Source organism: Macaca fascicularis, chromosome 12 (assembly GCF_037993035.2).
Source record: "Macaca fascicularis isolate 582-1 chromosome 12, T2T-MFA8v1.1".
Classification (NCBI taxonomy): Eukaryota; Metazoa; Chordata; class Mammalia; order Primates; family Cercopithecidae; genus Macaca; species Macaca fascicularis.
The window spans coordinates 95,252,674-95,278,385 of NC_088386.1; the positions used below are offsets into that span (position 1 = coordinate 95,252,674).

At 36.7% G+C, this 25,712-nt stretch overlaps 1 long non-coding RNA gene and 1 pseudogene across 1 annotated transcript; one reads left to right on the top strand and one right to left on the bottom strand.

The window, feature by feature from the left end:
• Positions 1-9,859: 9,859 nt before the first annotated feature.
• Positions 9,860-13,313, top strand: LOC102123925 (selenide, water dikinase 1 pseudogene; annotated as a pseudogene).
• Positions 13,314-13,871: 558 nt separating this feature from the next.
• LOC141408208 (uncharacterized) lies at positions 13,872-16,839 on the bottom strand. Its single transcript, XR_012421345.1, has 2 exons — positions 16,618-16,839; positions 13,872-15,230 (listed from the first exon to the last, which is right to left on the bottom strand). It is a non-coding gene; the product is annotated as an uncharacterized lncRNA (long non-coding RNA).
• Positions 16,840-25,712: the final 8,873 nt, after the last annotated feature.

Genomic DNA, 25,712 nt, shown 5'->3' on the forward strand with positions numbered 1-25,712 from the left:
GGCCATTTGTATTGTTGTTATTTTGTTTTGTTTTTTGGTTTTTGATTTTTTTTTTTTTACCAAGTTGTATGAGTTATTTGTGTATTTTAGATATTAACCCCTTACTGGATATATGGTTTGCAGATATTTTCTTTTATTTTATAGGTGGCCTTTTACTTAGTTGTTTCCTTTGCTGTGCAGAAACTTTTAGTTTGATGTGTTTCCACTTGTTTATTTTTACTTTTGTTGCCTATGCTTTTGGTATCATATCCAAAAATCATTGCCAAGATCATTGTCAAGAAGCTTTTTTCCTATGTTTTTGTCTATGAGTTTTATAGTTGCAGGTCTTATGTTTAAGTCTTTAATCTATTTTGAGTTAATTCTTGTGAGTGTTATTAGATAGGGGTCCAATTTCATTTTTTTACATGTGGACATTACAGTTTTCTCAACACAACACCATTTGTTGAAAAGACCATCCTTTCCCCTTGTTATTCTTGATACCGTTATCAAATATTAGTGACCATATATGCATAAGTTTATTTCTGGGCTAGTACTCCATTGGCCTATGGACAGGATTTATTCCAGGATAAACATGGAATAACTTTATTTTTGATTGTCCTGAGTGTCTGATTTTATGCCAGTAAGATATTGCTTTTACTACTATAGCTATGTAATAGAGTTTGAAAGCAAGAAGTGTGATGATGCCTCCAGTTTTGTTCCTTCTTGAGATTTCTTTGGCTACTCAGGGTCTTTTGTGATTCCATATGAACTTTAAAATTGTTTTTTCTATTTCTGCAAAAAAAAATGCCATTGAAATTTTGATAGGGATTCTATTGAATCTATAGAAAACTTTGGGTAGTATGGGCATTTTAACAGTATTAATTCTTCCAACCCATGAACATGGGATATCTTTCAATTTAATTGTGCCTTCATCAATTTCTTCCATCAATATATTATAGTTTTCAGTGCATATATCTCTTATTTCCTTAATTAAATTTATTCCTAAGTATTTTATGTTTTGATGTTATTATAAATGGAATTCTTTTCTTTAAATATTTTTTAGATATTTTTGTCATTAATGTATAGAAATGCAACTGATTTTTGTATCCTGCAACTTTACTGAATTCATTTATTAATTTTAGTTTAGTTTTACATACCAAAGTTGTTTGGTATGGTCTTTAGGATTTCCTATATGTAAAATCATGTTATCTGTAAACAGAATAATTTTACTTCTTCCTTTCTGATTTGGATGCCTTTTATTTATTTTCCTTGCCGAATTTGTCTGGCGAGAACTTCCAGTACTATGTTGAATAGAATGGATAAGAGTGAGCACTGTTGTCCTATTCTTGATCTTAAGGGAAAAGCTTTTAGTTTTTCATAGTTGAGTATATAATATTATCTGTGAGTTTTACACGTGTGGCCTTTTATGTTAAGGTGCATTATTTTTATATCAATTTGTTGAGAGGTTTTATCATAAAAATATGTTGAATATTGTCAATGCCTTTTATGCATGTGTTGAGATAATCATGCTTTTTATCCATCATTTTGTTAATATGGTGTATCACATTTATTGATTTGTGTATGTTGAAGCATCCTTGCATTACGGGGATAAATCTCACTTGATCATCGTGTATGATTCTTTTAATGTGCTGTTGAATTTGGTTTGCTAGTATTTTGTCAAAATTTTTTGCACCTATGTTCATCAGGGATATTGACCTGTACTTTTCTTTTCTTGTAATGTCTTTATTTAGCTTTGTTATGGGGATAATACTGGCCTCATAAAATGAGGTTGGAACTGTTTCCTCCTCTTCAATTTTTTAAGAGAATTGAAGAAAACTGGCATCAAGTATTCTTTAAATTTTGGTAGAACTCACCAGTGAAGACTTACGCTCCTGGGCTTTGGCCTGTTGGGAGGTTTGATTACCAATTCAATCTTCTTATTTGTTATTGGTCTGTTCAGGCTTTCTATTTTTTTCGTGATTCTGATTCAGCATCCATAGATCACATGTTTCTAAGAATTTATCCATTTCTTCTGGGTTATACAATTCATTGGTATATAGTTGCTCATAGTGGTCTTTTTTGTATTTCTTTTGGTATCATTTGTAATTTCTCCTCTTTCTTTTGTTCTTTTTACTTATTTGAGTCATCCCTTTTTTTGGTTAGTCTAGGTAAAGATGTATCAATTTTGTTTATTTTTGTTAAAACTAACTCTTCATTTTATTAATCTTTTTCATTGTTTCTCTGTTTTTATGTTATTTATTTCAGCACTAATCTTTATTATTTTCTTTCTTCTGCTAACTTTGGGCTTGGTTTGTTCTTGTTTTTCTAGTTTCTTAAAGTGTAAAGTTAGATGATTTATTTGATATCTTTCTTTTTAAATGTAGGCATTTATAGCTATAAACTTTCCTTTTATTTATTATTTTTATTTTTTATGTATTTATTTTTTTGAGACAGAGTTTCACTCTTGTTGCCCAGGCTGGAATGCAACAGCGCAATCTCAGCTCATCACCGCCTCTGCCTCCCAGATTCAAGCGATTCTCCTGCCTTAGCCTCCTGAGTAGCTGGGATTACAGGCATGTGCCGCCATGCCCAACTAATTGTGTAGTTTTAGTAGAGATGGGGTTTCACCATATTGGTCAGGCCAGTCTTGAACTCCCGACCTCAGGTAATCTGCCTGCCTCCGTCTCCCAAAGTGCTGGGATTACAGGCGTGAGCTACTGTGCCCGGCTTAAGCTTTCCTTTTAGAACTGCTTTTGCTGCATCCATATATTTCAGTTTGTTGTGTTTTCACTTTTGTTTATCTCATAATAATTTCAACTTCCCTTTTGATTTCTTTTTGACCTATTGGTCGTTCAGGAGCGTGTTGCTTAATTTCCATGGATTTGTGAATTTTCTAATTTTCCTCTTGTTACTGATTTCTAGTTTCCTACCTTTGTGGTCAGAAAAGATACTTGATATGATTTCAGTCTTCTTGAAACATATAATTTATCCTGGAGACTGTCCCATACACACTTGAGAAAAAGGTATACTCTGTTGCTGTGGGATAAAATGTCCTATATATGTCTGTTAGGTCCATTGATTATACAATGGTGTTCAAATCTACTGCTTGCTTATCAATTTTCCTATGTGGTTGATCTATCCATCATTGAGAGTGAGGTATTAAAGTATTCTAGTATTACTATATTGCTGTTTATTTTTCCTTTTAGTTATTTGTTTTATATAGTTAAGTGTTCTTATGTTTAGTGCAGACATAGTTATAATTGTTGTATATTCTTGATGAGTTGACCCATTTAACATTCTGTGATGATCTATTGTCTCTGGTGACAATTTTTTATTTAAAGGCTACTTTTTTCTAATGTAAGTCTAGCCACCCTACTTTCTTTTGGTTACCATTTGCATGGAATTTATTTTCTACTTTTTTCACCTTTCAGTCTATGCATGTTCTTAAAGCTAAAGTGAGTCTGTTGCAGGCAGCATGTACTTGTATCTTGTGGGGTTGTTTTTCATCCATCTAGCTACTCTATGTCTTTTGAGTGAAGAATTTAATTCATTTATATTTAAAGTAATTATTGCTAGGTAAGGATTTGCTATTGACATTTTGTTAATTGTTTTCTGACTGTTTTGTAATTCCTTTGTACCTTTCATTCTCTCTTGCTGTCTTCCCTTACAATTTGATTACTTTTTGTGGTGACAGGCTCTGATTTCTTTCTCCGAATCTTTTGTGTATCTACTACAGGTTTTTTTTATTGTGGTTACCATAAGGCTACATAAAACATTATAGTTATAACAATCAATTTTAAGGTGATAACAACTTCAATTGCATATACAAATTTTGTACTTCCCTTCCACACATATTTCAACTTATTGATGTTACAATGTAAATTTTTAAATATTATGTATCCATTAACAAATTATTGTATAGTTTCAAAAATACATTTGTCTTTTCACTCATTTACTAGAGTTGAAAGTAGTTTATGCACAATTACAATATTGCAGAATTCTGAATTTAACTATACTTTTTTTGTTAATGAGCTTTGTACTTTCATGGTTTTACATTTTTAATTAGCATCCTTTTCTTTCCAGCTTGAAGAACTTCCTTTATTACTTTTTTCCTTTTTTTTTTTTAAAGAGATGGTGTCTCACTCTGTTGCCCAGACTGGAGTACAGTGGCATGATCTCAGCTCACTGCAATCTCCGCCTCCCAGATTCAAGCAGTTCTCTTGTCTCAGTCTCCTGAGTAGCTAGGATTACAGGCATCTGCCACCACCCCGGATAAAGTTTTTTGTATTTTTAGTAGAGACAGGGTTTCACTATGTTGCCAGGTTGGTCTCAAACTCCTGACCTCAAGTGATCCACCCACCTCAGCATCCCAAAGTGCTGGGATTACAGGCATGAGCCACCACACCTGGTCAATTTTTTTCCTATTATTTTTGAGACAGTCTTACTCTGTTGCCCATGTGAAGTGCAGTGGCATGACCACAGCTCATTGTAGCCTTGATCTCCCAAGCTCAAGTGATCCTCCTACTTCAGACTCCCAATGTGCTAGGGCTACAGGCATGAGCCACTGTACCTGGCATCTTTATTATTTCTTGTAAGTCAAGTCTAGTGGTATTGAATGCCTTCAGTTTTTGTTTGTTTGGTGAAGTCTTTATCTCTCTTTTGTTTCTGAAGAACAACTTTGCCAGATAAAGTATTCTTGGTTGACAGTTTTCCCCCCTTCAGCACTTTGAATATATCATTCTACTCTGTCCTGGCCTGCAAAGCTTCTGCTGAGAAATTGTCTGATAGTCTTATGGTACTTCCCTTGTATGTGATGTGAGTCAATTTTTTCTTCCTGATTTCAAAATTTTTTCTATCTTTGTCTTTTTGACAACTTAATTATACTGTGTCTCAGTGTATTCCTTTTCTGGTTCAAACTATTTGGGGATTTTTTCACCTTAAAAATCTAGATGTCCATTTCTTTCCCCAAATTTGGGGAGTTTTCAGCCATTTCTGGACTCTGTTTTGTTGTCTATTGGTCTATCGATTTGTCCGTTTTTTCAACAGCACCACACTATCTGGAATACTATAGCTGTATAGTAAGTCTTGAAATTGAGTAGTGTCAGTCCTTTAACTTTGTTCTTCTCCTTCAATATTGAGTCGACTGTTTGAGGCTTTTGCCTCTCCATATAAACTTTAGAATGAGTTTGCTGATATTCATAAAATAACTTGCTGAGATTTTGATTGGGATTGCATTAAACCTATAGATCAAGTTGAAAACAATTGATATATTGATAATATTGAGTCTTTCTATTCATGAGCATGAAATGTCTCTCCATTTTTTAAGTTCTTTTTTTAGTATCTACCAGAGTTTAAAGTTTTCTTCATATAAATCTTATACCTATTTTGTTAGATTTATACTTAACTACCTCATTTTGTGGCATGCTGATATAAATGGCAATGTGGTTTTAATTTCAAATTCCTCTTGTTCATTGCTGGTATATAAGAAAGCAATTGACTTTTGTATATTAACTTTGTATTTTGCAAGCTTTCTATAATCATTTATTAGTTACAGGAGTTTTTGTTGTTGACTCTCAGATTTTTTATGTAAGAAATCATGTTATCTTCAAACAAAGAAAATTTTGTTTAATCCCAATCTTTATAACATTTATTTATTTTCTTTTCTTGTTTAATTGTATTAGCAAGGACTGCCAGTACAATGTTGAAAAGCACTGATTAAAGAGGACATGCTTGCCTTATTCCCAATCTTAGTCACCATTAAGTATAATGTTAGATATAGGTTTTTGTAGCTATTCTTTACCAAGCTGAGGAAATTCCCACTCTATTCCTAGTTTGCTGAGAATTTTTATAATGAATGGGGGTTAGATTTTTATCAAATGCTTTTTCTGAACCTATTAATATGATCATGTGATTTTTTTTCTTTTTCTTTTTGATGTGATAAATTACATTAATTGGTTTTCAAATGTTAAATCAGCCTTGCATACATGGGATAAATTCCACTTGGTTATGCTGTATATTTCTTTTTTTTTTATTATTGAGTTCAATTTGCTAATATTTTGTTGAGGAGTTTTGCATTTACAAATTCATGAGAGGTACTGGTCTGCAGTTTTCCTTTCTTGTAATGTCTGTGTGATTTTTGTCTTAGGGTAATGCTGGTCTCATAGAAAGAGTATTCCCTCTGTTTCTCTCCTTAGGAAGAGATTGCAGAAAATTGGTGTAATTTCCTTCTTAAATATTTGGTAGAATTCACCAGTGAACACATCTGTCATGGTAGGTTCATGACAGATGAGTCATTTCTCTTTTTTAGAATATTATTATTGATTTAACTTCTTTAATAGCTATAGACTAGATTGTCTATTTCTTCATGTTTGGGTTTTGAAAACTTGTGTCTTTCAATAGATGGGTCTGTTTCATCTAGGTTATCAATTTTGTGGGTATAGAGTTGATCATAATATTTATTTATTATCATTTTAATTATCATTTTAATGTCTATGAGGTCTGTAATGATGTTTCTTCTTTCATTTTTGATACTAATATTTGTGTCTTCCTTCTTTTTTTATTAGCCTGGCTAGAGGCTTATCAATTGTACTGATCTTTTAAAAAAAATCCAGCTTCTGACATTTTGCTTCTGGCTTTGATGGTTTTTCTCTGTTGATTTCGTGGGTTTTAAATTTCACTGGCTTCTGCACTTGTTTTTTACTATTTCTGCTTACTTTGCATTTAGTTTTCTATTCTTTTCCTAGTTTCCTAAGGTGGAGGCTTCGATTATTGAACCTTTCCTTTTTCTAATATATGCTTTCAATGCTATAAATTTCCTTCTAAGCACTGCTTTCACTTCATTCCCCAAATTGTGATAAATTGTATTTTCATTTTCATTTAGTTCAAAATATCTTTAAAATTCTCTTGAAATTTTTTCTTTGGCCATGTGTTATTTAGAAACATGTTGCTTAATCTTCAAGTATTTTGGGATTTCCCAGCTACCTTTTTGTTATCAATTTCTAGTTTAATTACACTGTGGTCTGAGGGCAGACATTTTTTAATTTCTGTAATTTTAAATTTCTTAAGGTGTGTTTTCAATGGCCCAGAATTTTATCTATCTTGATAAATGTCCCATGTGAATTTAAGAAAAATGTGTAAACTGTTGTTGTTGGATGTAGTAGTCTATAGATGTCAATTATATACAGTTGACTGATGGGGCTGTTGAGTTAAACTATGTCCTTATTGATTTTCTGCCTTCTGGATCTGTTCATTTCTGACAGAGTGTTAAAGTCTGTAAGTGCAAGAGTGAATTCATCTATTTTTCCTTGCAGTTCTATCAGTTTTTGTCTCACATATTTTGACAATCTGTTGTCATATACGTTAAAGTTTTTATATCTCCTTGCAGAACTGACCTCTTTATCATTATATAATGCCCCTCTTTATCCCTGGTAACTTTCCTTGCTCTGAAGTCTGCTCTGTCTGAAATTAATATAGCTACTTTTACTTTTTAAATTAATATCAGCATGGTATATTTATATTCCTTCTTTTATTTGTAATCTATATATCTCTTTGTATTTAAAGTGGAATTCTTGCAGACAACGTGTAGTTAGGTCTTTTTTTTTAAATCTACTTGTCAATCTCTGCCATTTAATTGGTTTATTTAGACTATTGACACTTAAAGTGATTATTAATATGGTTGGATTAATAGCTACGATATTTTTACTTTTTTCTATCTGTTGCCATTTTTCTTTGTTTTTATTTTTGTCTTCACAGTTTTTCTGCCTTTTGTTGTTTTAATTCAGCATGTTATATAATTCCATCTTCTCTCCTTTCTTAGCATATTATTCATGCTTCGTCATGCTTTTTTTTTTTTTCTCTTTTAGTGGTTGTCTTAAAGTGTGCAATATACATTCACAACAAATCTAAGCCCACTTTAAAAAAACACTACACAACTTCAGCATCATGCAATTTCTTTTTTTTTCTTACTGTTTTTTGAAACAGGGTCTTGCTCTGTCACAAGTTCTTTGTAATAACAGGATATTTCCAATTCTTCCCTTCTCTCCCTTGCCTCATTGCTGTCATTCATTTTACTTATATGTAAACATATATATATCTATAAAATTGAATACATTGTTGATATTATTTTGAACAAATTTTTGTGTTAGATTAAGAATAAGTAAAATGAAAGTTTCTATTTTACTTTCACTTACACATCCCCCCATGCTGTTCCTTTCTTTATGTCGATTTAAATTTCTGACGTATATAATTTTTCTTCTCTCTAAATAACTTTTCTTAACATTTCTTGCAAGGCAGGTATATTTGCAGCAAATGTCCTCATTTTTGTTTTGCTGAGAAATTATTGATTTTTCTTTCAGTTTTGGGAATAATTTTATAGGGTACAAAATTCAGGGTTGATGGTTTTTTTATTTAACTCTTTGAATGTTTCACTCCGCTCTCTTCTTGCTTGTATACTTTTCAGGGAGATAGATACAATTCTTAGCTTTGCTCCTCTCTAGGTAAGGTGTTTTTCCTCTTTGGCTTCTTTCAAAAAATTTAAAAAACCTTTGATTCTCTGAAATTTGAATATAAAATGCCCAGATTTTGTTTGGCAATTATTCTGCTTAATGTTTTCTGTGATTCCTGGATCTATGGTTTGGCATCTGACATTAATCTAAAGAAACTCTCAGTCATTATTGCTTCCAGTATTTCTTCTGTTCCTTTTCTCTTTCTTCTCCATCTGGTATTTGCATTAAACAAATGGTATACCTTTTTTTAGTTGTCCTACAGTCCTTGGATATTCTGTTCTGTTTTTTCAGTCTCTTTTCTCTTTGCTTTTCTGTTTTGGGAGTTTCTGTTGTCATATGTCTTCAAGTTCACAGATTATTTCCTCAGGAATATCCAGTCTACTAATAAGCCCATGAAAAGCATTTTTCATTTCTGTTACAGTATTTTTTTTATCTCTAGTACATCTTTTTACTCTTTCTTAGAATTTCCATCTCTCTGCTTACCTTATTTACCTGTTCTTGTACGTTGTCTCCTTTATCCATTAAAGCTCTTAGCACACTAGTAATTATTTGTTTTAATTCCTGGTTAAATATCAACATTTCTGATGTATCTAACTCTGGTTCTGATGCTTGTCAGTCTCTTCAAACCATACTTGTTGCCTTTTTGGATACCTTATAATTTTTCTGTTAAAAAGTAGACATGATATGTGAGGTAAAATGATGTACAGGGTAAATAGGTCTTTGATAATGTGGTAGTAAGGCAAAGTGGTTTTCTATATTCCCATGATTAGTTATCAGTCTTTTAGGGTGCCTGTGCCCCTGAACTATGAGCTTTATCAGTGCTTCTCAGTTTTCTCCCTTCTCCCTGTGAGACAGGATGGGTAAAAAAAGTTGGAGTTGGGTATTTCTCCTTTTCCATGTGGAAAACTGGAGTTGGGCATTTCTCTTCCCCTTGGTGGTTAAGGCTCTGATTAAACCCCAACACATTCGGGTCTGATGAAATAGTTTCTCCTGAGGACAGGCCTTGTTAAGAATAGAATATGGAAGTTTCTGTTTGTGGGTGTCTATTCTAGTAAATTGTGATTCTCTGTGTTCCCCTGCTGGTCTTTCCAATTTTGAAGTTTTCCCTGTGTCCTCACTCCTCTTACAGATACAAGAAGAGTTGTTGGTTTTTTAGAATCTTCAGCTTTTTACTTCTTTTGCTTATTTTAACAAGAATAATAATACCAAGTGTCAGCAAGTGTCAGTGAAAGTAAAAAATGATGCAACCACTTTAGACAAACAATTTCACAGTTTCTTATAAAGTTGAATATACACTTATCAAAGAACCCATCAATTTCACTTTTAGGTACTTACCCAAGAAAAATGAAACCTATGTTCTCACAAAGACCAGTGCATAAATGTTCATAGTAGCTTTATTCATAATAACCAAAAGTTGTGAGCAGCCTAAATGTAACCTACTGACACATGCAACACAAATGAATCTGAAAACATGATGCGGTGTGAAAGAAGTCAGACACAAAAGAGTACATACTTTGTAATTGAATTTATATCAAATTCTACAACAAACAAAATTAATCTACTGCGGTGTAAAGTAGATCAGTGTTTTCCTAGGGTCTGTAGGGGAGGGGGTTGACTGCAAAGGGACATGAAGAAACTTTCTGGGTGATGTGGATGTTCCATATCCTGATTGTGGTGATGGTAGTTCCACAGACATACACATTTGTGAAACTTATCTAAATGTAAGCTTAAAATGGATGCATTTTATTCATGTAAATTATACCTTGATAAAGTTGATTTTTTAAAAAAGTAAGTTCTTATGGTAACTGAGAGACTATGACAATAATCTAATTATCCAAACCACTGTGATATGCTCAAGTCCAACTTACCAATGATAAATTAACCCCTTATGCTTGAGGAAGGCATTTAAGTACCCAGCTTCCCTTATTAATGATCTGAAATATCTTCCTACAATAATACCATCAGGAAAATAAATATAAATTCTTCTATTCCTTGGTGTATTTGAAAGTAGTAGCATTTATTAAGTCTGAAAGAGAAATGAATGTAAAGCATTTAAAAATTACTTTCTTTATGTTTTAAATATGCTGCATTATGTTGAATGGCCTTTAAACACAAAACCCAGCACATGAGAAGTTCCAAAGTGTCATCTAGGTCTTCACTTCTGGGTCTGCTTTCAGTTGTTACAGAAAATTGTCTACATTTGGGGAGCGCGGCGGCTTGGCGAGCCCCCTCGGTGACCAAGCTCCGGGCCCCAGCCGCCGCTGGGCGCGGCATTTTTATTCAACCGACGCTAAGGGAGCCCGGCTGCGCCCGGTGCATTGTGGGAGAAGCCCGCGGCCTGTTTTCAGGAGGAGGCGGAGGGCGCAAAGCGAGCTGGTGGATCCATAAAGAATTCTGCCAACCCCCAGAGGGAGGGGAGGGGCTGAGCTGTGAGGCGAGCGGGGACCCAAGAACTATGTGTACACGGGAGTCCTTCAACCCAGAAAGTTACGAATTGGACAGGAGCTTCTGGCTAACCAGACTCACTGAAATGAAGGGCACAGGCTGGAAAGTGTCCCAAGATGTCCTACAAAAATTGCTGAAATCTTTACAGGTGAACCATTTCCAAGAAGATAAGCAGTTTCTGGGAGCCGTTATGCCAAGGCTTGACATTAGAATGGACACTTGTGTCATTCCTTTGAGGCACGGTGGGCGTTCCTTGGTTCAAACCACAGATTACATTTTCCCGATCGTAGAAGACCCTTACATGACGGGCAGGATAGCAAGTGCCAGTGTCCTCAGTGACTTCTATGCAGTGGGGGTCATGGAATGTGACAATATGCTGATGCTCCTTGGAGTCAGTAATAAAATGACTGACAGGGAAGGGGATAAAGTGATGCCTCTGATTAACCAAGGTTTTAAAGATGCAGCTGAAGAAGCAGGAACGTCTGTAACCAGCGGCCAAACAGTACTAAACCCCTGGATTGTCCTGGGAGGAGTTGCTACCACTGTCTGCCAGCCCAGTGAATTTATCATGCCAGACAATGCAGTGCCAGGAGACGTGCTGGTGTTGACAAAACCCCTGGGGACACAGGTGGCAGTGGCTGTGCACCAGTGGCTGGATATTCCTGAGAAATGGAATAAGATTAAACTAGTGTTCACTCAAGAAGATATAGAGCTGGCCTACCAGGAGGCCATGATGAACATGGGGAGGCTCAACAGGACAGCTGCAGGACTCATGCACACGTTCAATGCCCACGCGGCCACTGACATCATGGGCTTTGGGATTTGGGGCCACACGCAGAACCTGGCCAAGCAGCAGAGGAACGAAGTGTCGTTTGTAATTCACAACCTCCCAGTACTTGCCAAGATGGCCGTGGTGAGCAAGGCATGCGGAAACATGTTCGGCCTCATGCATGGGACCTGCCCAGAGACCACAGGCAGCCTTCTGATCTGTTTACCATGTCAGCAAGCAGCTCGGTTCTGTGCAGAGATAAAGTCCCCCAAATATGGTGAAGGCCACCAAGAATGGATTATTGGGATTGTAGAGAAGGGCAACTGCACAGCCAGCATCATAGACAAACCCGGGATCATCGAGGTTGCACCACAAGTGGCCCCTCAAAATGTGAATCCCACATCCGGGGCCACCTCTTAATCTAGACAGAAATAGCTGTTTGGTTTTGTTTTTAAATAGATCTATTTCCTTTATCATCACTTCAATTAAAGACTATAAACAACAGAAATCTCATTGTGTCTACATATCAGGTGACCTTATGTCGGTTTGTAAGTGGATACAATTAATAAAATAAAATCCATTGCTTTTTTTCCCTGTTACATTAACTGAAGATGCACCTAATCTTGAGGCAGCTTCTGAGTTGAGAATTATATTGTTATCCAATACTGTTCATTCATTTTGAATCTTTAGACACTTACCTCTTGCTGCATAGGCTCTTTTTAAAATTGCTTTCACATAGCACAGACATTACCAGTAGTCGTGTCAAATAGCAGTTGGTATATAGATCCCATTTGATGTATATTTATCATGTCTGATTTTTTTATTTTTTTAAGCATCTTGAATGGTTTTCTGTAGAGACAGCATTGGTAAGTGGCATATGACGATATCCCAGTTATAAAAGGGTTGCATGATTTCTTTGAATGTTTGATTTGGAAAAGCCTAGTCTTATCTCTCAAGAGCATCTTGGACCCAGAACATTCTCCCATAGTGCATTCAGTAGTGCATTCAGTTCAACATGGCAAGTGCTTCACTGCTTGGAGAACACTTTGAAGAGACAAAAAAGAAATCTTATTTCTTTTTTTGTAGACCTCCTGATATTTACAGTAACATCACTAGCTGTTTTCTTTATCGATAGCAAAAAAGAATACTTTTTGCAATGTAATTAGATGTTCTATAGTGCTACAAGGAATTGCCTTCCGAAAGGAGGTTCATGTATAATACTCATTTACAATTCAATATACAATTACACAAATAATTTTAAAATGTAATCAATAATAAAGACTGTTCTGTGGATGGTAGTGTTTAATACATTTTCTATTTTGTACAGTGATTTCAGGCCTTTTGTTTTCTTGAAATCAGCAGATAGTTAGCCTAATTCTTAGCATTATTTTGTCCTTTGCACCAGTAATTTTTTGTGCACACTTTTTGTGATCTGTGTTAAAAACCTGCATTGCCAACATTGCAGCTCCAACTTAAACTTGTTATTCAAATAAATATTTAATTTTTAAATTGCTCTTGTATAAGCAGATGACCCTTTTAGTATTATTTTAGAAGCATTGTGAGGATTTTGCCTAAAATACAATTTATTGGGAAAAACTAGATTTTAGTTTCATAAAACTTTTAAGTCTTTCATGGGACCTATATTTTCCTGAATTAATGTAGTTCTAGAATCAATAGGCAATCTTGAAAGGTGTTACCTGTGTTTCATAAAGCGGAGGCTTCCTTATATTTTAACCTACTAAGCAATTGAGGGATTCCTGTCATTAAGCACAAGGGCAGTGGATCCTCAAGTGCCTGTCTTCATCAGAGAAAAAACAGCACATTCTGCACGTTTCTGGTGCTTCCTGCTCACAGGCACCAAAGCCGCACACGTAAACTGACTTCTTGCCAAAGGAAATGATCCCCTGGGAAGAGGGAGCTCCTGGAAGAGGCTTTAACTCAGACGTGCCCTCCTCCAGGAACCAGCGGGCAGGGCAGCCTTTATGCATGTGTAACTGGACCTTCAGCCAAAAGCATGGTGTGCAGCATGGAAGAGCCTTCTATGGAACTGAAATTGACTGGACATTTTATAGGAATTGATACAGATGTTGGTCCTCAAAAGCTACAAACCAGTGGTCTGCAAAATAAAATGTGTTGGAAACCTCTGAGTAAGAGAAAAAAAAAAAGAAAGAAAATTGCCTACATTTTTTATTTCAGAGTTTATGAAACTGTACACATTCTATTCACAATTTTGTGGGGGTAAAACATATGAGCCCAATAAGAATGACTTTTACTTAAATAATAAAGGATTCATTGAAAATTATTAACAATAACATATAATATTTTGATACTATACAAGAAAAAGAACAACCCAACAATTAAAACATACTCTTGGGTTTTAAATATTAGCCTCAAAAGATAAGATATTGTTACCATCTTATGCAAACAAATCTTGTCATTTCCTTGGACATATCCTGAGTAGAATACAAACCCTTATGGTACCATCTAATAGGGTTTAAGATTTTAACACCAAAATATATTCTTTGTTCATTAAAATTTTATAACAAAACAACATTCTTTTCAAAAGGATTCAATCATAAAAAGGAAAGGAGACAGGCTGGGAAACATGGTGAAAACCCATCTCTACAAAAAATACAAAAATTAGCTGGGTGTAGTGGCACACACCTGTATTCCCAGTGACTTGGGAGGCTGACGGGGGAGGATCACCTGAGCCCAGGAGGTCAAGACTGCAGTGAGCCGTGATTGTGCAACTACACTCCAGTCTGGGTGACAGTGAAACTCTGTCACAAAAAAAAAAAAAAAGAAGAAGAAGAAGAAGAAAGAAGAAGAAAAATAAAGAAGAAGGAAGAAGGAGAAGAAGGAGAACCGAAAGAGGAGAAAAATCTCACCCAGAATGTCAGTTTTGGGATTATGTTCTAGTGACCTGAATCTGTATATTCATCAGCAGAGACGTGACTCCCATGGTTTGTTTTGCAGATAGCTGTAAAGTAATTACACAAATTGCACCAAGTTCTTTCCAGATGAACTGAACACTTAGAACTAGAAAGTGTTGCCAATTTGATCAGAAATTAGATGTGATTCTGAGATTTCAAGAAAATTGCAGAAATATGATTTTTGAGATTTTGAGAAAATAATTCTTCTCTTCTTCAAGCCGTACAATGGGATCTATAGACAAAGCAAACTCTTCCATCCATACGGAAGAATGTTATCTCTAAGACTTTTGAATATCTATGTTTGAATTATATATAATCAGGAAACTCAGGGCTTATCTTCCTTCAAAACTCCTCCACTAAAATAGAATGATTTACTGGAAAGTTACTTGCCATATTCCGCATCTTCAAAGACAAGATCTCCTTTATTTCTCTACCACAAATTGTTCTTTAGAATTTTTCATTGTATCAATATAAATTGATGCCAGTCATCACTACACGAAAGATCAAACTGCAACCTCTGCAGAAGTCCAAGGAACAGGATTCCCACAGGGAGAGACAGATATGCTAATGTGCTCTTCAGTGACTGACGGACTGTGTTGTCTGTTTAAAAAAAAAAAAAAAAAAGTACTATAATTGAACAAGCCCCCAGAGCATTAAAAAAAACTGCAAAAATAAATATAAGGAGAGTAACTAACAAATTTAAAAATATATAATCAATAAAGATCGGTGAATATGGTAGCATAAATAGATAAAACTACATTTTCAACTATTTTTAAAATGTTTTCCATTTGGCAGAACCCCAAATGGGCTTTGCCAAGCACTTTTTCTTCTTAATTTTTAAATGCGTATGTATTTCAAGGAAAATTTAATCCATATGTTCTTCTCTCATTTACACAATTTATCAAAATGTTGCTTTGAATGAGCCATTTAATGTCTAAGAAAACTGAAGAACACTTCTTTTTCCCCCCAACACAAGATTTTAGCTTTTTTCTTCCTGAATTAAATAAGTGTTCAGTACTACTTACAGAGCTAATTGAAAAATATTCAATTCTGCTTCAATATTCAGAACCAAAAGTCTAATAAAATTCAAAATAACAGAAAAGCATAAAATCCATTATAATACTATACTTTTAAGCTTCAAAAAGCCTCCATTATTCACATGGTTCCTATAAATCACAGAATATTACAACTTAAAGATATCTTAGAAATGACAAATTTTTTTTCTCTCACTTTAAAAACTAGGAAACTGAGTCCCCAAAAAGCTAAAGAATATGCCAGAAATCACAAAACTGATTAATAGCAGAGCCAAGGCATGTGTCTTCCGATTGGAGTTACTTCTTTGGTTTTTTTAAATTTTAATTATGATTTTATTCTATAACATATAAAAGTGTCAGCATAATACTAGATTATGAAAAAACAGTGAAGCTCATTTCTGCATAAAATTTACTCGCCTGCTTCCAATAGCCTGGACAACCAGTAGGCTAGGAATCAATGGCCCAATTCACCATATAATCCTAATCATATCTATCTTTACTATGTCCACAAAAGGAAGTGATGAATCTGTTTAAAAGAAAAATTAAGTCCAAGTACACTCTCAACCCTTACCAACAAGATGCTACAGGAAAACACGCTGATTATGTGTTAACTGGTAAGAATATTTCTTCTTCCCTTCCTTATCCTCTCCTTCCTTCTACTTCTCTTTCCAGAGGGAATCATTCTGGGATACACAGAAACCTGGGGATGGGCATGCCATGAAGTCTGGAGGGGCTCAGTAATGACATGAGCCCGTGGGATGGGATCAAGATACACCTTTGCTTCACCCTCTGTCACCAGTGTCTTTAGACACACCAGTTTCTTCAGGTAGGGAAAAAGGCACTCAGGAATAAAAGACTGCTATCCCCAGGGAAATGAAAGTAGAGAACAGGCTGGGCACGGTGGCTCATGCTTGTAATATCAGCACTTTGACAGGCCGAGGCAGGCGGATTACCTGAGGTCAGAGTTCAAGACCAGCGTGGCTAACTTGGTGAAACTCCGTCTCTACTAAAAATACAAAATAAAAAAAATAGCTGGGGGTGGTGGTACACACTTGTAATCCCAGCTACTCAGGAGGCTGAGGCAGGAGAATCACTTGAACCAGGGAGGCGGAGGTTGCAGTGAGTCAGATTGTGCCATTTGCACATCAGCCTGGGCGACAGGAGTGAAACTTCGTCTAAAAAAAAAATAGAAGAAAGAAAGAAAGAGAGAGAGAGAGAGAAAGAAAGAAAGAGAGAGAGAGAAAGAAAGAAAAGAAAGAAAGGAAAGAAAGAAGAAAGAAAGAAAGAAAGAAAGAAAGAAAGAAAGAAAGAAAGAAAGAAAGAAAGAAAGAAAGAAAGAAAGAAAGAAAGAAAGAAAGAAAGGGAAAGAAAGAAAGAAAGAGAAAGAAAGAAAAAGAAAGAAAGGAGGAGAGAGAGGAAGGAAGGAAGGAAGGAAGGAAGGAAGGAAGGAAGGAAGGAAGGAAGGAAGGAAGGAAAAGAAAAGAAAGAAAGAGAACAGAGAGGATTATGGCTTCTTTTTGTCAGGTCAGGAGGCAGTCATAAACTACAGACCACAAATCACAATCAAAAGAACTTTGTAAGGTCCTGTTACCTTGCAACTAACTAATGTTTAGATTGTGTTACTCTGTTTTGTAGCAGTAATTACCAACAAAACCCTATTTTTTCTAATGTGATGGGAAAGGGCATATAGCATTTGCCTGCCTTTCAGGAGTAACAAAGGAGAAATCTGGGAGAAACCAAAACGACGTGATGCAGAGCAGCTCAGTCACTTCCTTGTGATTTAACCTGCGGAAGTTACTTAACCTGCCTCTCAGTTTCCTCATCTATAAATATGGAATAATATAGGACCTACTTCATAAGGATTAGCAAAACAATGCATGTAAAGCACTAAAGACAGTGTTTGCATATAACAAGAGTTCAATAAAAATAATTGTGGTTGCTCCATCATCTTTTTAAACTAAAATAGGAAAACCAGCTGAATTTCTAGGACTTGCGGCAAATAAAGAAAAAACACACACAGGAAGATAATTTAGGACAGATAAGGAAGGACCCCTGAGTCTAAGCAATCAAAGAGCTATTATAGATTTGCTGAACTGTGATTCTAAACCCAACTGTATGCTCTAAACGAAAAACAAGGACTCAATTAATGGTACTATAGCACATGCCCATGTTACACATACATGTGGCATTTGAAAAATGGTCCCATTGCCTTTTTCTGTCTTGACATCCAACTGTCAAAAATAACTTCATATATTCAATTATTGGACAGCCATTAGAATCCAATGTAAAACACTTACAAGTCTCCTCAGAACTCTTGGTTTTAGAAATGGTAGCTTTGGCAGTAACCTTAATGATGTGATACCTTGGCCCAGGGTGGTGGCTCACACCTGTAATCCCAGCACTTTGGGAGGCTGAGGAGGGCAGATCATGAGGTCAGGGGTTTGAGACCAGCCTGACCAACATGGTGAAGCCCCGTCTCTACTAAAAATACAAAAATTAGCCAGGCGGCTGGGCGCAGTGGCTCAAGCCTGTAATCCCAGCACTTTGGGAGGCCGAGACGGGCGGATCACGAGGTCAGGAGATCGAGACCATCCTGGCTAACACAGTGAAACCCTGTCTCTACTAAAAAATACAAAAACAAAAAACAAAAAAAACACTAGCTGGGTGAGGTGGCGGGCGCCTGTAGTCCTAGCTACTCGGGAGGCTGAGGCAGGAGAATGGCGTAAACCCAGGAGGCGGAGCTTGCAGTGAGCTGAGATCCGGCCACTGCACTCCAGCCTGGGCCACAGAGCGAGACTCTATCTCAAAAAAAAAAAAAAAAAATTAGCCAGGCATGGTGGCGCATGCCTGTAATCCCAGCTACTCAGGAGGCTGAGGCAGGAGAATTGCTTCACCCCAGGAGGCAAGGTTGCAGTGAGCAGAGATTGCGCCATTGCGCTCCAGCCTGGGCAACAGAGCAAGACTCCGTCTCAAAAAAAAAAAAAAAAAAAAGTGATACCTTTGGGGATCTAGTGAAATGGAGTTGCTTTTCCTTAGTGGAGTTTTTTTCTTTTGTCTATACTATGATTTGTCACACCAGGTGTAAATGCATTGGAAAGCACACTGGCTTGAGGAATGGGGACTGTGATTACAGCCTGAATGCCTCTCTGAAGATGACATTCTCTTCGTAGCAGGCTTTTTTCTATGTAAAAATGAGGTTAAATTTGGGGATCATAAATGCCTCTACCACTCTAACATTTTATGGACTTAAAATGATACAGTTATAAAATAGTGAGTTGGTTTTCCTGTCCATTATTACTCTAACTTCAGAACTGGTTTTTACATAGCACCTTTCTTTGAAAGTTCTAGGCATTGTGTACAGACAACCAAGAAAATGGAGAGGAATGTTGAGATAAAATATACTTTAGAGTTGGATCTGGGGCTGGACATGGTGGCTCATCCCTGTAATCCCAGCACTTTGGGAGGTCAAGATGGGAGGCTCGCGAGAGAGCAGGAATTGGAGACTAGCCAGGGCAACATAGTGAGACCTTGTCTCTATAAAAACAAACAAAAAACAATACATTAGCTGGATGTGGTGGCATGCACCTGTAGTTCCAGCTACTTGAGAGGCTGAAGTGGGAGGACTGCTTGAGCCTGGGAGGTCAAGGCTTCAGTAAGCTGAGATTGCACCACTGCACTCCAATCTGGGCGACAGAGTGAGACCCTGTCTCAAGAAAATGAAACAAAATAAAAATAAATAAATAAATCAAAGAAAATAGAATTGGATCTGGGTTCAGATGTGAGCTCTTCCACTTTATTAGTGGCTTGGTATTGAGCAAATTAATGTGTCTGAGTCTAAATTTGTTCTGTCATGAAATATGATTGTTTTACCTTCTTCATAGAGTTGCTCAAGGATTAAATGAGGCATAAGCCTCAGAGTAAGTACTCTACAGAAGGGAGCTATGAGAGTGCCAAGTAAAGGAAACAATGAACTCAAGCATCTGAAAAGGTCTTGCATCACAAATGAAAGACAATTTGCACAAAAAATAGTAGTCAGCAAACCTAAAATATTATTTTTATTTTACATTATGTGCTAAAATACTATTAGTAGAGATCCAGAGGAAGCAATGTGATGGTGCTTGCTGATAGCATTAATGAAGAGCTCCTTAGGACTCTTGGGCTTTGCTGAATGCTTTCACAGTTGTTGATTTAAATTACATCACACACTTGACCACATTGTATTCACAGTGCCATTTTGGACCTAATGGAAACAAATACATATTATATTGATGACTAAGTGAATCATCTCATATTTAAGTGATAAAAATATTATTTTTAATTTTAAAATAAAGTTTAAAAATTGATGAGTCTGAAATACCTTAAAAATAGTTTTTCATAAATAGGAGGGAGTACAGTACATGAGAATATGCCCAAAGAGGTTGATTTTATACCGCACATAGCAGTAGTGGACAAATGTCCTATAGTCAGAAGGTCTTCAGAAATGGAAACTTATTCCTTAATACAAGTAGACATTAATGATGCAATCTGCATAGTATCTCCAGGCGTGGCCAATGAAGGACCCACTTGACCTTCAGATGAGGGGGTCTGGGAGCTGAGATCTACCTTCAGAGGTAAGAGGCAAGGCAGGACTGCTGTATTCAAATTTTCAGTTGACAGAGGAAGTAAGGAACCAGGAGATCAGGGATTACTCTGCCACTACTCTGAGACCGCCCCTTGGTTGTTATTTTTGTCGCCCCAGTCAGTTTCCTATTATTATTATCACAAATAAAATATCTAAAATAATATTTTTTAAAATATATGCTTTCTGAAGTAGTCGTGAGTAACTGCTTCGCACTGCAGGCAGACCCGGATTTGGAGACAAAAAATGCAAAGGGTAGAGAGAAGCAACTGTGGAAGAAGTAAGAAAGCAGGCTGAGTTCCCAGGGGAACTTGGGAAGAAAGGAGAAAGAATCAGATCTGGGCCAGAGAAGAAATTCTGGGAATCCCAGATACAGTGTAGGATGAAGCAAGGGAACTGTTGTATCTCAGATTGTAATAATTCAAGCTTTTCTTTTTTTTTTTCCTCTAGGCTTGCAATCTATTTTAAAATCTGTAGTCTAGTACGTAATAATTCTTTCTTACAACTTTTTCACAGTGCTTTCTGAAAGAATTTATTTTGTGGGTTTAGGGAATGCTGAGAAGTCCAACTCACTAGGAAATAAATTCAACTTAACCAAACTTCCTGGATAACCAATATATGAATTTATCTTTCAATTCAAGAATGAACAGAGCATTGTTTAACCAAATATCATGGTTTTCTGCCTCCGAGAAGAGACTAGAAAGACTTCGGCTGAACCAGTTCAAAATATTTTAGATAGGTCTTCAGCTGAAATATGGAAATCAAAGCAAAAGAGAAGGAAAATAAATAAATAAAAGCAAAGTTTGAGAGCTTTGGGAAACAAACAGCTTGGAGGAAAAGCTAATTTTCAAAGGTTTCCATCTGCCCCATGACCACTCCCTACTCTTCTAGGACCCTCCCGCCTCTCCTCATTTTAGTTTTGAGTTAGAAATACTGGAACTTATCATTTTTCAGCCTCAATAAGTCCTTGCTAATTATTTTAACATTTCAGGTTCAGGAAACCCAAACCCAGTGTTTGTTAAGTGCTCTTTGCCTTGATTTGTGTGTCCTCTTATATTTCAAGGGAAGTCGAGTCCATGTGTTTCTGATTCGTTTTTATTTAACTCATCAAGACATTGTTTCATAAAGGCCATTTGATGTCCAAAGATTCTGCTAAACCTTTTTTTTTGTGAAACCATAAAGCCAGTAAAATAATACCCAGTTTATAACAAAAGAACAGAATTAGGAAATCCAGGAATGAACTGTTCTTACCTCCATCCTTGATTTGCTTTTATGCAATGCTAGGCCACTTTTCCAGATGTTATCTACATAAAGATAGTATTTTATACAAGATTTGGGGAATTTTATAATAAAATATAATTTGGGGGAGTCTTAAGAGAAAGGCATGTTATAAACCAATACCAAAATAGCTCTCAAGTTGAAAGAATGAGTTTTTTCCTAGTTTTGAGATTGATACAGTTGCTCTCCTGGGCAAGTACCACAATTCAAAATTAAAATTTCAAATGGTGATTACATGAAACACAATATGTCTACCTGCAAGCATAATCCTTACATGGATTTATACCCTGGGAAAGTTACTATATTTCCTACTGGTTTCCTTTTTGAGCCCTCAATCCTTTTAATAATTTGCAGAAAGATAATGGATAGATATTTGTGATGGAGAGAACTTTTTGTTTCTGGCTTAAAAGCAGAGATTCTCCTAATATTTAATTTTGGAATACCAAATACTGGAAGTCACCTCTAAATGAAGTGGCAACAAATTTAGCAGGTGTCAACAATGAGATTTTAAAATTTAAATTTATTTCAGCTTTCCAGTAGGTACATTTACCTGCTGTTACTTTCTCGTCTCTGGGTTTTTAAGTAGAAACCCTGATTATTTACGAAAGAAAATAGGACTCAAGAATCAGTTTTGCCTAGGATCAATGACAGAAATCATGGGACTTTTCAATCAGAATAACAAGGAAGTTGCAGAAAACACATTCAGGCCAAGTAATAAGGTCTTTGTCTCTTTTTTGTATCAGTAGAAGAGAAGAGAGTGACCATGGGGGCTGATGGAGACCTTTAAACCTTAGCTTTTCCACAAACCACTGGTTCCCCGAAACTCACAAACTTTGTATGTATGGATTTGTGCATGTATGTATGTATACATCTTCTCTTGATCACTTTATCTCCAAGCAACGGCCTAGTCCAGGCAAAGGACTCAGCTGAACATGGCACAAGAGACACTAGAACAGGCTGAGATGCACAGGCAGAGTCAATAGACCCATAGCTCCCCTTTTCCTACTAAGAGGTGGGTTAGATGGGCCAGATATGGTACAGAAGAGGGGCCCAGTTCCCTCTTCTTCTATCCTTCTATAAGGCTCATATGACAGTAGTCTTGTGAAAAGAGGGCTAAATAACCAAGTTGTACTACCAGCTTCTCAGAAGAAGTACACGCCAGTTCTGAGCATACAAGCTGCCCAGCATCAAGATCCCCAGAAGACTTTCTAGCAAGTTGAGATCAGTCACTGCCTCTCCTGCTGAGGTCATAACTAATCCCAGCTGGCTCTTGCCAGGCAACCTAGAGAAGGTCAGTGGAAACCCCTGTCTGTGTTTCCACAAATGGCAAGTGTCAAGACCCATTAGGAGAGTACCTACTGCTTGGCTTGCCTGGGAAGTGGGAAGAGGAAACCAGGAAAGGCATAATATCTGTATTAGATCCATGGCAGACAAAAAAAAAAAAAAAAAAGCTAGCTTTCTAGGAGCTCACAGCCTAGTGAATGAAGTCAGAAAATAAATAATGACCATACAACATGGAAAAGGGTCTTGTAGAGGCCTAAGCACCATCAGTGATATCACAAATGAGGTGGTGATCAACTCTGGTGGCAAGAGGGAGAGTTCTTGGAAGCCACCCCAAGAAGTATATGCTATGATGGGAGTGCTGCCTGTGGCAGGTTGGGAGAAGGGCATTCCAGGCAGAGGGAACCACATGTAGGCAAGAGCCCTAATTACAAACAAGTTCAAGAAAGTTTGAAAGAAAAAAACCTCCCAAACTCTCTTACATATCCTGGAAGAGTCAAGTCGTAAGAACCTGAAGTTTGACAGTATACAAAAGTTTTTCAAAATTCCACCGACAACTAACAAATGCCAGGTTCTTTTCAACATTGAAAAGGAGCTCCTAAAATCATGTGCTGATCCTCAAATGTCTACTATCCCCTGCTAGCTGAGTGGTCAATGTCCTCTTCCAGATTGATTGAGCCGGGACAATATTAGCCCAGCTGTCCTGCCAGCTGGCTTTCCTGACAATCTTTTGGCCGGGGATTTTTTTCTGTCTCGCCCAGAGTACCCAAAGACCTGAGCACCGGGTTTATCTTAAGAGGTATATACGAGAATTCTATTCCTGTCAGATCAAAGAACACAGTTCTTATAACAAAACTCAAAGCTCTGAAAATAAGAAATTCCTTCTTTTTTAAGTTTTATTATATCTGTTTATAATTGTTCCTGCTTCAGAACCTCAGATCTTAACATGGGGTGAGATCACAGTCTCATCGTCCAGATTCAGACTCTCCCATGTTCTGGGTCACAGAAAAGCTGATATGTTATCTTCCTTAAAGAGTTACATGTTTTTTTGCCCTAGAAGACTACACTCTCTTTGTGCCAGAGATATCAGTGTGCACCAATCACTTGCTGATTGACTTCCATAGCTACCTGGTACCCTTCCTCCTTCTCTATCCCTCTTCCTCCCAGCCAGCCATGAATGTGTTACATTCTTGGTAGCTCTGAAAGGCTGCAAGTTCTGAAGTTTCATATTCATAACTCTCAAACTGACATGAGAGGGTCTTTGCTTTAGCTAATCAGGGATATACACAAAAAAATGGGAATAAAATTTAGAAGCATATAAATAGATTTACTACATGTAAGTCTTAACATGTTTTGAAAAGTATGATGCTCTTAAATAGATGAATTTGGCTGATTTTAGAGATGATAATTTAGTGAGAGTGTGGATCTATGGCTGTATAGCAAATCACCCCAAAACTTAGCAGTGTAAAATAATAAAAATCGTTCATTATCTTTTAGATTTCTGTGGCTCAGGAATTTGGGAGCAGGGTAGCTGGGTGATTTGTGGTCTAATGAGGTTACAGGAAGACAGTGACTGGGACTGAGGTCATCCTGAAGACTTCTTCACTCACACACCTGAGACCTGGTGCTCCGGCTGGAAAGATTCAGACAGCTGACAACTGGAATAACTACACCTTCCCTAAGGAGTCTCTCTGCTTGTTCTCTGCATCAGGGCAGCTTTAGGATATTTGGACTTCCAGCATAGCAGCCTGAGCCCCAAAAGGCACATCTCCTAAGAGATGGAGTCAGGCAGAAGCTGCATCTCTGCTCCTAACCCAGCCTCAGAAGTATTAGGAGGTTGCCTCCCCCTCATTCTGTTTGGTAGAATTGAGTCACAAAACCTGACTCATGTTCAAAGGAAGGGTAATTAGACTCAATCTTTTATTGCAGGAGTATCAAAGAATTTGCAGATTCTTTTTAGACAATCACAGAGAAAGTCAGGGAGAGGTGAGCATCAACTGCAAATGAAAGTCACAAAATTGGCTGGGTGCGGTGGCTCACACCTGTAATCCCAGTCCTTCGGGAGGCCGAGGTGGGCAGATCACTTGAGGCCAGGAGTTTGAGATCAGCCTGGTCAACATGGTGAAACCCCGTCTCTACTAAAAATACATAAATTAGCTGGGCGTGGTGGTACGTGCCTGTAATCCCAGCTACTTGGGAACCTGAGGCAGGAGAACTGCTTAGACATGGGAGGTGGAGGTTGCAATGAGCCGAGATCATTCCATTGCACTCCAGCTTGGTCGACAGAGCAAGACTCTGTCAAAAAAAAAAAAAAAAAAAAGTCACAAAGAATAAAAGCTAAAAGTAATTTCCATTGACATTTCCTTAAAATTCGTCATGAATAAAATTCAGACCTTCCAAATCTTCTCAATATGATTTCTACCCTTATTTAGTTTCTAATTTCTGCTATATAACTATATGTTTTCTTAATGACATCATTTTTTGTTTTAATTTAATTGGTAAATTTTGTTTTGCACCTGCTATATGCTAGGCATGTACTAAAACAATTGGAATACAGAAGCAAACTCATACAGTCCATGCGTTCACAGGAAATTCACAGTTGAATTGATAATTCCATGTGACAACTGCAACATTAGACGCATAAGCAAGACATAGAGATGAAACAGATATGAGAAAGAAAAATAACCTGATAAAATCACATCATAGCGTGTCATCTTTTTTGCAGACTTGCAAAATGAGACTTTCGATTATGCCTAATTTAAATGTGCCATAAACCATACTGTTAATATTAATATGGAAAGTATTCCTTAATATAGCCTTCGGGGTTAAAGTCAGACAAAGATTTTCCAATTTAAGGCATAAAAACACAAG